The sequence below is a fragment of the Garra rufa genome, chromosome 21 (assembly GCF_049309525.1).
Source record: "Garra rufa chromosome 21, GarRuf1.0, whole genome shotgun sequence".
NCBI classification, from domain to species: Eukaryota; Metazoa; Chordata; class Actinopteri; order Cypriniformes; family Cyprinidae; genus Garra; species Garra rufa.
In genome coordinates this window covers 19,973,130-19,981,811 of record NC_133381.1, presented here as the reverse complement: position 1 = coordinate 19,981,811, position 8,682 = coordinate 19,973,130, and positions in this window count along the sequence as shown.

Here is an 8,682-nt window from a genome sequence, read left to right as displayed (position 1 = left end):
TAATACCCTGCTAAGCTGTGCCTAAAACACCTTGTGCCCGCTTTGGGGCGACCGCTGGGCCTTGTGAAGGACTCCAGGCTTTTCAAGAGTGTTAAAGCTGGAAACATCCACATTGTCAAGACATGTGACTGCCGGTGGGTCAGACACTCCCAGATAGATTTGTTGTCTGTTTTGTTCCTCCTTGCAGAACTTCTTGGAGCCTCAAGCAACGTTGCAACATTTAGTTTTCATAAAATTCTACCACGTAAACCGAATGTTTTATCGATATTTATTCTTGTCAAGCACAGACCAGCCATCTCACGCTTAGCCACTTGTTGCTTTGTTATCCAGTAACGCCAATAATTGCGTTTTTGTCGTGCCATCATAATACATTGTGACCTCATATATGGCATGCATCATGTGGATCATAACAAACACCGAAAATAATACACTTGAAGCCACGGCCACAGCTTTCACCAAAAGCTACATTTGCATTCAAACGTTTTAATTGCTTAACTAATGTTAAACAGCTTGCCAAGGGTCCCGCAGGGTCACGGGGAAAAAGGGCCATTTCTACCTAATTAGCGCGTCTTGTCCCATCCTTAAGCCGCCAGATGCATCGCCTGATGCTCTTATTAATGTTTTCAGAGCCGCGCACTTGCCCAGTCATGTTTTCAAACTTTGCCAGGTGTCATCTGAATAGTTTTTTTTCCCCCAGTTTGTGCGACCACGAGGACTCAAATTGTTTTAGAACTTAAGAATTGGGCTTGTTTGATTTGGTAATGCAGGCCTAATGCACACATGTTTTGCTGATAACTTCTTTTTATGATTTTACGTCCTTTGCGCGCAACTACATGACTGTTCTAAACGTCGAAAAACGTATTCGTCTGTAATAAAAATTAAAGCGTAAAAAGGTTCATGACAAGAAAGATCTGACGTTTTATTACAGCTCAAACTAAAATACTATTTAGCTTTACATTTGCTTCTAACCATTATCATACTGACAATAGTCGGGGGGAATTATTTTTATTTTAATAATCTTTTGTAGGGTATTAATTGGAATGAATTAATATATAAAATACAAATAAATAATTAACACATAATCTGTTCAGAAACACATCAGAATTATTTAAAACTCTGATATTTGCCATAAACGTTTGCATTTTATATTTCAGTTAAATATTGTGTATTAGAAGGCAATTAATGTGCAGTGCCCAATATAGTATATTCGGCAATAAATGAATACGGCTGAAGAAAACGGAAAATAAGTTATTTTGTTGGTATGTATAAAACGGATTACAGATTTTATTTTGAATATCTTACGCTTTAGATTAATAATGAGTTCTTGCCTTAATGAAACGATCTCGTTTAAGTCACTCTCCTAAGCCCACTAAAAAGGGTTCACGGACAGGTCGAGCGCATTGCTCTGATACCTTGCCCAAGATAAAGAGAAAGACAGATTTGTTGAATTATTCGATTCTTTCTTTCCCTGCTACCATCTGGCAAATACATAAGCAAGATCAAACCCTTGACCTGCGCATGACCTTGCATCTTCCTGGGAAAATAAGAGACAAGTATGATTTAACCCAAATAAATGGGGACAAATAAGCGTAAAGTGCTGAAAGATGTACACACAGGAAATCCTGTAAAGCATCTCTATAGCCTAGCCTTGTTGCGTTGTGTGCTTTTTTTAATTAGCTTAAGTAGAGTTAATTTCGAAGTGTAACCCTTAACGTAGCCTAGAGTTTTCTCAGAAAAAAAAGCAACCACCAGATATTTTTGTATCATAAATATAAAAACATTTAATAATTTATGTATTCGTAACAGTTTATTTTTATATATGCTATATAAACCTTCTTCGCAATAACAACAACAAAAAAGCATGCCCTATAACTTGTCTTAAAATCAATGTAGATATGAAATCAATAGTCTGTAAAGTATAGTCTCCCACATCAAGCAGGTGTCACGCAAATTACATTAAACTGTTAATGGTTGATTATTAAATCTTTGGCACAATAGTGAAACATTTATGAAATTAATACGCGAAATGGTGGCTCAATTATATAATAGCACTTAAACTTATGTCTCAGTCTATTACCTACTGTAGCCATCCGCGTTGTAGCTATTTTAACACTAATGCACAGTCTAATCCACAGAGCCCAAATTTCCTATTGTTTTCAGTAACGCAAAGTAGAAATGTCTCTTTCAGACCGTCCGCAAGTAAATATAAACAACCGGAGTTCTCTAACGTAAATGAATCTGCAAATGAGCGTGGCTCTAGTCAGTTGCGTAGCCACGCATTTTGCGTAACGCTGCGCAAGTATTTGTGTTGTTATGTGTGTTCAAGGGTTTATGCGGTATGTTCGTTGCAGCTTCAGTAAATCGCTTCAGCATTGCTAGTGAAATAATAGTGAAAAAATAGTGTTTGCAATAGCTGTATTGTTTAAATATTACTTTGCGCACGACATAGACGCAACAAGGGATAGCCTACTATCAGCCAATCGATTGAGAGAACTCTCTTGATGGAGCGGTGATGTTCAGCCAGTCCTTAAAGATTACAACTCATTCTAAAGCGCAATAATTCAATTGTAGTTCATCACCTTACAATATTACTTGGACAGATTAAACAGTAATAGTTAGCCTAATGTAACATTGCTGTTCATCAGTGGGCTTAAATATCCTTAATTTTCACACTCTCAACGCTTCCGTAATTTTAGCTTAATTTTAGATATTGTGCGTTTGTAATTGTGAAAAGTGTAAATCAGAGTGAAAGTGGAAAACCTAAAATGTCCAAAGTGCTGTATACAGGTTTTGACATTCTGTATGAACACTTCCCCCTTGTGGACTTAAGGGCATGTTGTTACAACATCAAGGCTTTGGAGATTTTTCTTCCTCACAGGTTACCTATTTTCACAGGCTTATAGCCTATTCTGAATTATTTTAAATGTATTTAACAATAGCATTTTCAATACATTTAGTAAAGAATGGTTTCAAGTCAGGGAACATTCTTTGCACATGTGTTATAACTTTGATCTTTTTTTCTTATGAAGACAGTTATTGTTTTATAGTTTAGTCATCACGTTTGCAGTATGTCAAGAGTGATGTCTTGAATTAGTTTTTTGTTTTGTTTTACATTACGTACAAAACTAATACCAGCCAAATAAACTATTAAGTTGAGTCATTTAACAATTTTTCCTCACTGTGTGATTTTGAATAGATTATCTGGATAAGAGATGTCACCCAGAATCGTAATTATGCTGAATCCATATAACTTGATGATAGCTTGTCATAAGTGGGTTCTGATTAGTCCACAATAATGTGCTGCATGTCCCTCCCTGTGTGCCATTCTAATGATGTACTTTGTTTGTATTTTGGTTATATATGAAAGGAGGTCATTAACAAGAGTGAATAACCTCCTTTCATATATGTAACCCTGGACCTTAAAACCAGTCTTAAGTAGTATGGGTATATTTGTAGCAATAGGCAAAAATACATTGTATGGGTCAAAATTATAGATTTTTCTTTTATGCCAAAAATCATTAGGATATTACGTAAAAATCATGTTCCAGGAAGATATTTATTAAACTTCTTACCATAAATATATCAAAACTGAATTTTTAATTAGTAATGTGCATTGCTAATAACTTAATTTGGACAACTTAAAAGGTGATTTTCTCAGTATTTTTTGCACCCTCTGATTCCAGATTTTCAAATAGTTGTATCTTGACCAAATATTGTCCTATCCTTACATCAATAGAAAGCTTATTTATTCAGCTTTCAGATGATGCATACATCTCAATTTCAAAAAAATCAACCCTTGTGACTGGTTTTGTGGTCCAGGGTCACATATGTCCTCAAAATGCAGAATTTACCCAACCAGTGCCTTGATATATCCACACCCTGGACAAAGGCCTGACCATAAGTAAACTTCTTCAAAATGATCACATGGTTAATAACAAACAAGAACCAGACTATTTTGAAGCATATTAGTATATATTATTATATGTTTGGAAACTTTAAAAACTATTTCCAAAATGTTTTAATGAAGAATGCATTGAACTGGCTAACATGGGTGGTTATCATCAAAGACCATCAAAAGGCTAATTTAAAAGGAACATACAGTACTCTCATAAATCAATGTTCCTACAAAAGTGAAAACACACTGTTGTGATTTTGCAGCTTATATTTGTTAAAAAATAAAGACTTGCAATCCAGTTTGACATGACTCATTCAGTTGCTTTTTGAACTCCAGCTTATATTTGGCAGAAATGGGGCAGCAATTTGATTTTAGATTTTGTAATCTAGTATTGATGCAACAACACTGCAATTTTTGTGATGTGAAAGCAGCGAATAAAAAGCTTAGTAAAGTGTTAAAACAAGCTCACTGGGTTCTAACAGCAAGAAATCTGTTACTCTAATAAAAATATAATTCTTTTTTTCATATAGCCATAACAAAACATTTTGTTTTTTAGTTTTTTTCCTTTTTTCCTTCTACATTTTTTCACACAAGTTTTGATGCACATAGGAATATGAACAATATATATATATATATACATATATATATGGGATGCTTTGAACATTGTAGACTAGGATGATGTTAATGCAATGCTCCTTTGTGGTTTGATTGGCAGGTTTGGGGTCTTGTGGGTCAAATTCAGATTGACCACTAGATGGGGCATTGGGCCTTTTTATAACCTAGAAATGCCAGGGGACATGACCAACACTGGCCACTGGCTTTATCCTCTAACTGCCATAATCTATTAAAAATTTAGTTTACTAGTTAATTTAGAAAAACAGCCATCACTGATTGTATATATGTGACCTGGGCCAGAAAAGTCTTAAGTTGCACGGATATATTTGTCAAAATATACCCGATTATCGATTTTTCTTTTATGCCAAAATTCATTAGGATAATAAGTTCATGTTCCATGAATATATTTTGTAAATTTCCTACCGTAAATATATCAAAACTTAATTTTTGATTAGTAATATGCACTGCTAAGAATGTCTTTGGACAACTTTAAAGGCGATTTTCTCAATATTTAGACTTTTTTTGCACCCCCAGATTCCAGATTTTCAAATAGTTGTATCTTGGCTAAACATTGTCCTCCTAACAAACCATACATCATTTGAAACCTTATTTATCCAGCTTTCATATATTTCAAAATTACTCTTATGACTGTTTTTTTTTTTTTTTTTTTTTTATTGGTCCAGGGTCACATATAAATGCATATGTCATGATGTTGGCTAAAATATAACTTTAAATCTGAATTTACGATTCTGTCTGTCACTGACAGAAAGTAACTTCTTAGTATATGTAAAGTGCAATGTTTGTCCATGTTTCACCCAAAGATTCTTCTATGAACATGCCTACAACAGAGACACATGTATTCTGCTGTAAATTGTATTCTGTATGAAATCATGAATATTCCAGTGCCTTTGTCATGTAAACTCCACCCTGGCTGAGATCACACCCATATGTTAATTAAAAAGAAAACAAATGCTCCTCAAATTTACACAAGCACCATTTCAGTGCATCTAAAACACGTCATCCTATTCATTTATGAAATGACAATACTACAGAAAACAGTGCACAATATTATTTCCATGCAATAGTGGGATGCAGTATTATATGACCATGTTGCCATGGGATATGATCTGATATTTGAGAAGATGACACAGAACAGCATCTAGTAGACTAAGGTACGATAGATAGATAGATAGATAGATAGATAGATAGATAGATAGATAGATAGATAGATAGATAGATAGATAGATAGATAGATAGATAGATAGATAGATAGATAGATAGATAGATAGATGTATTACATTGTATTTTATTCTCACAGTATACATAGCGATAAGAATAGCTATAGAGAATTAATTACCTGTCACATTAGTTCACAGAGGCCTGTGTTTACTCTGTTACTGTATTTATTTCTCTTCCACATGGAGTCGAGCTGAAGGGCGGGGCGGGATGGCGAGTCAACAGTCCCAAAGTCTGGATCGGTACACTTCCTTTCTCTGGGTGTCAGGCAGTCCGGGAAAAACTCAGCTGTAGGTCAAACTTAAGATACTTTCTTTTAAATGCGCTCCAAAGAGTTAGTCTTAAACATATTTGGGCCGGAAGTCTGGTGGGTGTAAGAGCGGAGTGAAGAAACGGGACGGGTGGAAGCACACTTCAGAAGTAGGGAGCTTTTCTAATGAGCCGCGCAAAAAGTTAGACATTGAACGGGAATAAGGAAACTTGAAGATTTTGAGGATGACTGAGAACGAGTTGGTGATTGACGACATCATAACAGGTAAGTTAAATCCCATTTAACACCGTTTGAGCAGTTTATTATACGGTGCAACCCGTTATCAACGCCCACAGAGTCAGAGCACACATGAGATCATTACTGTAAGTGTAATTATTCACAAACCCCTCTGAGACACATCCACACAGCCTTTAATCATACGTTTGTGTCTCTCTGCGATGGGTTAGCTTTATTGTGTGGCATAGATAGACTTTAAAATGTTTATGTTAATTTTAACTTTAGTTTATATGTTAAATATAGCCTAATAATAATGTTAACTAGTTAATTTTATCATATAGGCCTACGTTAAAATAACAAATTTAAAAAGACAATAGCCTACGTAATTTTACAGTATTTTTATTGTGTTTGTATATGGTGAATTATCGTTAAAATAGCACATTATGTGATTATTAATGACAATGATAATGTTCTGGCAATAATACAATTAAAATTAATACTTTTATTTAGCAAGGATGCTTTAAATTGATGATAAAGACATTAATAATGTTACAAAAGATTTCTATTTTAGATAAATGCTGTTCTGAACTTTCTATTCATTAAAGAAAACTAAAAAAAAATACTCAGCTGGTCAACTTATTAATAATAATATTTTTTTTTTTTTATCAGAATAATTTCTGAAGGATCATGTGACTGGAGTAATGATGCTAAAAATTCAGCTTTGAAATCACAGGAATAAATTATATTTTAAAATATATTCAAATAGAAAACAGTTATTTTAAATAGTAAAAATATTTAAATTTTTTACTGTTTTTGCTGTTTTTATTAATTTATTAATTATTATTAATAACACGATAATGTTCTGGCAATTAATACAATTAAAATGTATTTATTTATTTAGCAAGGATGCTTTAAATTGATGATAAAAACATTTATAATGTTACAAAAGATTTCTATTTTAGATAAATACCGATCTGAACTTTAGAAAACTAAAATAAAAATTACTCAGCTGTTCAACTTAAAAATAATAATAAATGCTTTTTTAACAGCAAATCAAAATATATTTAGAATAATTTCTGAAGGATCATGTGACTGGAGTAATGATGCTAAAAATTCAGCTTTGAAATCACAGGAATAAATTATATTTTAAAATATATTCAAATAGAAAACAGTTATATTTTAAATAGTAAAAATATTTAAATTTTTTTACTGTTTTTGCTGTTATTATTAATTTATTAATTATTATTAATAACACGATAATGTTCTGGCAATTAATACAATTAAAATGTATTTATTTATTTAGCAAGGATGCTTTAAATTGATGATAAAAACATTTATAATGTTACAAAAGATTTCTATTTTAGATAAATACCGATCTGAACTTTAGAAAACTAAAATAAAAATTACTCAGCTGTTCAACTTAAAAATAATAATAAATGCTTTTTTAACAGCAAATCAAAATATATTTAGAATAATTTCTGAAGGATCATGTGACTGGAGTAATGATGCTAAAATTCAGCTTTGAAATCACAGGAATAAATTATATTTTAAAATATATTCAAATAGAAAACAGTTATTTTAAATAGTAAAAATGTTTAGAAATTGTACTGTTTTTGCTGTACTTTGGATCAAATAAATGCAGGTTTGGTGAGCCGAAGAGACTTTTATATAAAACATTAAAAATCTTACTGTTCAAATACTTTTCACAACTTAAATTAAAATCTACAAATATATTTAAAAAAATAAAAACGTATATGTTTATATGTTAATCTTAAGGGGAAATAATCTAAAAATACTATAATTAAAAGGTAATAGGTTATGGTGATTTATCGTTAAAATAGGTCATTATATGATTATATGATTATTAATGACACTTACGATAATGTTCTGGCAGCCACAACTAACAGTTTTACAGTAAATGTAATAGTTTCTACAAAGTATTCCTGTAAAGCACATTCACTGCATTCATTTACTGGAAAAAAACATTATTCCATCTCAATAAAATTATATATTGATATAGTCTTATTTTAAGAGATTTTATCCTTGCACGACTCTTATGGCATAATGCCCTCCATGGGGGGGAAAACTGCATCTGACTTTAAAAGCGCAGTGTAGACTTGGATGACTAGAGAGTAGCGGTGCAGAGTTGAGTCACGTGGTCTCGCTCCTGGGAGCTTTGAGTCAATGCAGCAAAAGTCTGCACGCTCCATCATCATCATCCCAGGTGAAGCCGGAACGAGGTAGGGCTCCTCAACCACCGACCCAAACACACCACAGAGCTTAAACATACTTTCATAACGCATATTTACAGGGTTCAGCACTCGTTTTGACAGGGAATAATCGCATTGCAGAGAAATGTAACCTTAGTAGCCTAATGCGACCGTTTACAGCATGGCTTTGGGATCAAAACAGCATTTCCTTCAGTACCGCGGACGTATATGCTGCTTGT